Raw genomic sequence first — 5000 nt, 5'->3', positions numbered from 1 at the left:
GAAGGCATTATAACTACAGTACGCGACCTCAAAAATCAACATCTACATCCCGTCGCTACCCTTTCAGCCCTTTCAATGAAATGTTCATCTTCCCGCGTGAGGGTGATCAGCGTTCTCGTTCACGAAGCCAACCGAGTAGCTCATGGGAAGGAGCATGTGAGGGAGAAGGACCAAACTTCGTCTCTTCGAACGGAGCCCAGGTTTCCTTTTTGATACTATGGAACACCTCCTCATCAACATACGTTTCCCGAAGAACCATTCATTTCATGAAAAACCTGCGCTTGTTAGCAGCTGAATCACTCTCTCCTCTCGTAGTGGGCCTCTTTTCTTTCCCCCGCTGGCATGAGGAAAGGGTCCATTCCACTAGCTCTTATTGTGAAAATAAAATTTTGGGTGCGCTTTCCCTTTGAATGAGTAGATCTTCCAGCCCCCGTGCCTACCTTTACTCAATGCTCCTGAAGTCCGAAAAGGAGACTGAGTGGACAGGGGGCAGGGAAGTTCAGTTACAGAAATGGTAGTCGTGGACTGGTACCGCAGTACTGCCTACTTTTGGTAATCCTTATTGTGATCCCTAACTCTGGGCTAAGATAGTCTCTAAAGTGCTAGCGTGACGGGAGAGCAAATAGCAATGAACCTTATCTAAAGTATTAGTTCCCTCCTACCAATAACTTTTTTTTAAGTTCTCTATGCGGGGAAAAGGCTACCGATAGGCGGATTGACGCATCTGAGCAGGCAGGGGATACTTAGTGCTTGGAATATGAATGCTATGAGGCTTGGGCGAGAGAGCAGGTCTAGGAGGCCCAGATATTGCATCATGTGAAAGCAGCGAAAAGACCCATAAGAGCTGTAAACAAGTGAGATAGGCACGAAAGGGGGGCATTCTGGGGATGTCTTTCATCAGCCAGCACCTTCAACAGCCAGTAGGACAGATGCCGAGACGGATTCCCCCAGATTCAAGATAGGGTACGCCCGATGACCAGGCAGGGCAGCCCCCTTGGTTGTGAATCCCATAGGTCTAGAGCACGATCACGTGAAGAAGAACATACCACCGGTTGATTCACTTGTCTGATTCGGTATGTAGGCACAGAGAAAGTGTTCCAGCTTGAGCCAAGAGAGTCTCAACCTTCTATGTAGTACATCCACAACTTCTCAGCTCTTTCATTGCAACTCACCACCCAACAATGGCCACCCTCCCTAGGTTTAAGATAATAGGGCTTGATGCCTAGCGGCTTCCTTTGACGGGTTGTCTACCGATCTCACCGGTTCACTCCCTTGAGGAATGTTCCTCGAGTCGTGATGCTTTGATTGTCGTCTTTCGAATGAAGGAGATTAATAGATTATTCTTTTGAAACATATTCTTTTGCGCAGCATTAGTCTTTTCTTTTCAGACTGCTGTTCAAATCTCTTTTCAGCTTCTGCCTAAAGAAAATGGTCAGATCAATCATAGTTAAAGGAGGAGTTTCACGGGAGAGAGTGGTTGTCAAAGACTCAAACGACTTCAGCAGACTTCCCGGTCACTAATCACGATCAGTCATTTTGACTCTCACTGCTAAAAATTATTGGAGAATCTTCTCCATCTTGTCTAAGTGCTGAGACACGCTCGTCCCCTCTTGCATCTTGCTTGGAAAAAACCGTTGCCGAAGAAACTTCATGTTTACCATTGTCACTGACTCATACATTCTCTGTGGAGTCTCCCAGATTTCTCATGCAGACTGAATGTCTCCCACTGAAACTAGTACCTTATCCTTGACCACCATTAGCACAGCTTCGAAGAACCTCTTTTTTTTACTGTCCACAACTATAGATGTGTTCATTTCTTTTTTTTTGGCTACAACGGGTACGCTCTCTATAAGATTTGCTCGGGGCTGTTCACTTTCACTTGGTCGCCTGGTATCTTTGAAACCTCTTTGCTTGCGGAGGCAGGAGTGCGTCTGAGAGAGCGCTTCGCGAAAGAATCGTGTGGCGCGGTGAAAGGTTTACCGTTGGGGTTTCCGGCCCCCTGGTCTTCACCTAATTGTGGAAGAGGGGAGGTGCATTGAGTATAAACTCTCTCTCGCGCCTTTAGCTTGTTCCTGTTCGTCTATTCGGGACGGGGCAGGCAGCCCACATACATGAAGAGAAGAAGAGAGGAGAGGGGGTTCCCTGAGATTAAGGTGTCAAGGCGGTCGAAGAAGGCCACAAGTGGAAGCAACCGATGCTTTGGTCATTCAGTTGACTCCGCCAGTCCGTGCTTGCTGTCATGCTGGCGCAGGGCTTTCGGCCTTACCTACTATTGGATTTGAACCAATGACTCTCGCCGTATGAAAGCGATACTCTAACCGCTGAGTCAAGTAGGTCAAGCTGAGTCAAGTCAGATAAAATAGACCCCTATCAGAGAAAGCGTTATCACTATACGAGAGATCGGCCTATTCACTCAGCTAGGGAATAAGACTAACCTAATTTCCCTATTCACTGAACCCAAGACTAAGGGCAAAGATAACTTCCTTTGCCCCCTTCCTTCAACTTATAGGATGGAACCCGGACTCCTAACTAAACCCTCTTCCTTCCGATTGATTGTCTCGATTTCACTGCCTTGGTTGGCCACCATGCCTACTTCTCTCCAATGCCTCCTTCTTAAACCCCTTCGTACTGCAATCCAATCAATCGATCGATCAAGAGGCTAATCTCTTTTGTTTGGGCCGGTAGCTAAAAGTCCTCGCCTTCTCTTGAACAAGGGAAGGGCAGCATAGCATTAGCTTCAATTGAACAAGCTCAACCTTGAAAAAGAAAGGTGGTAGGCCGAAGAACCGTTGAACGCTTCAACTTGGCCACTGAAGAAGGCGAAGGCTGGGCAAGAGACTAGGCCAACTTACTGCTTACTGCCATGGTTTAAGCTTTAGGCTCCATAGACGGAACTTTTTGTTAGGTATTAGGGAGGGGAGGACACCACTCAGCACCTAAGGTGGGGTTCAATGCCTAACAAAAACGGCCAAAAGAAAAAAGAGATGTATGGCTGAGGGGAGGAGAGAAAGAACGCATGCATGGGGAGTCTGTCGGAGGTTCGATAATCTATGATAGGACATCTAAGGCTAAGGAAGAATGAAAGGAAGTCCATTACTGAGAGAAGTGGTGATCTCGTCTTGCTTGCTGGGAGAGAGAAAGCTTCCGGACCACCTTTTCCAGCCAGATAGCGAGCGATCACTCAGCAATGAACACTAACTGAAAGCGGCCGGGAAAGAGTAGCCATCCCTTACGGGAATCGAACCCGTGTCTTCGACATGAAAAGACGGTGTCCTAACCACTGGACGAAAGGGACCAAAAAGCCATTCTTCATATACCTCAGCTCCGAGAATAGAAGTGGTTCGTTTTGTTTCTATACGCAATTCAAGATTTCGTTTGTGTTCTGGCGATTTCTGATGTGAATTCGGCGGGTCGTCCCCCCTTCCTACGGGTTCCCCCACCAGAGCCCGCTTACGGCACGCATGACGCATGGTTACAACCTTTGCCTTAGCGTACAGCGAGTTATATAGAAAGCATGAACCACCTCGAACTCACTCGATCGATGGCTCATGGTTCTACGTAATTAGTAGGATCGAGTTTATACTCCAATCTAAGGTTTTTAGGGTTGTGAACTCAAGAGTACCGGTACGAGTTCTTTTAGTAAGGAAGTTTTAGCTTTTACTTATGTCAATGAGTGAGAACAGTAGTAGATTTAGTTCAAGAGTTTGATCTTCCCCCCAAAAAAAAGGGATATAGAGGGGTAAGGGTCCTTTCTTTTGTTGTTGCACTGAACTAAGTAAGTGTCCTCTTCTCAGAGAGGAGGAGTTGCCTAAACCTAAAGGATTAGTTCCTCGAGTCTAGTTAACTCGACAGCTTAACACGAATAACGCGCGAGCTTTCCTCGACTATAGCGCGAGTAGAGTCTAGCTCGACAAGAGGAACTGCTTAACTTGACAATAGCTCGACTAGGTCGCTTCGCTTCCAAAAATAAAAATATTAATTGTTTCTTTTTTTTTTTTACTTGTACTTGATTGAGTACAGGTAGTAGTAGTGGAGTTTAAGAGGTCGCTATCTCCCCAGTGAAGGCTCGCTTCGTAGACTTCACGAGCAAAGAATAGATATGACTTACAATCAGGTGCCCATAAGTTTGCTGTCCTGTCTCTGCCTGTAGGTAGTAGGTCCCTGCTCTTTCCGATAAGCGGATAAGTTGAGGGGCTTGCTTCCCAAAATAAACTTCCCTTGCCTCCTCCTGGCCTTGACACTCTAGTTGTTGTAGCTCTTGTTTACTCCCTTCTTTCTCTTGTTAGGAGTTTAGAGTATGTCTAGAACGAGTGGAACGAAGTGCTTCCCTTAACTTAAGAAGCCCGAGTCCACGATCTAAAGAGGAGCCGAAGGGAGATGGCTAATAGATTGACTTGCTTTTTACCTTTCGTATTCGGCGGAAGTCAATGGGAAGACCAGGAGCAGCAACAGGCACAAGCAACACCAGAAACATAAATCGGAATAGTCATATATATAAGTAGTTGTAGGAATCGCCAAAGCAAGCGTATTCTATTTCATAACCTCTTGTACCTTTAGACCCTGGATCTTCTAGTTGAGCAAGAGAGGAGTGAATAAGTGGATGAAGGGAGCGAAGTTACGAAGCTAGAGACTATAACCTACTTTAGCTCATGGCCTTCTCTTCTTAGCAATAGCCAGTCAGCAATCAAAGAGTAAGTATATGTAGGGAATAGGAGGGAGTAGGAGCGAGTCAGAGACGGGGGAATACGAGAGGATAAGGCCGTGGATGAGCAGGAGAAGGCGATTAAGATTGTTAGCCAGAGCCATCGCAATATGGATGGCAGGGATCGCTCCTTTATGCTTTAGCCGATAGGGAGCGAGGAGGTCAAGCATGAAGGAGCTGTTACAGAATAAGGTCTTAAAGAATCCGCTGTAAAAACGGATTCTCCGCATGCCATGTCTGTGCTTTACTGCCTGACTTGACTCTCAAAAGCTCTTTCTTTGCAAGTGGCAAGCAAGCT

Source organism: Vigna unguiculata, unplaced genomic scaffold (genome assembly GCF_037176805.1).
Source record: "Vigna unguiculata cultivar grain cowpea cultivar isolate G323 ecotype 2 unplaced genomic scaffold, ASM3717680v1 ptg000166l, whole genome shotgun sequence".
NCBI classification, from domain to species: Eukaryota; Viridiplantae; Streptophyta; class Magnoliopsida; order Fabales; family Fabaceae; genus Vigna; species Vigna unguiculata.
Note: the sequence above shows the minus strand (reverse complement) of the source record.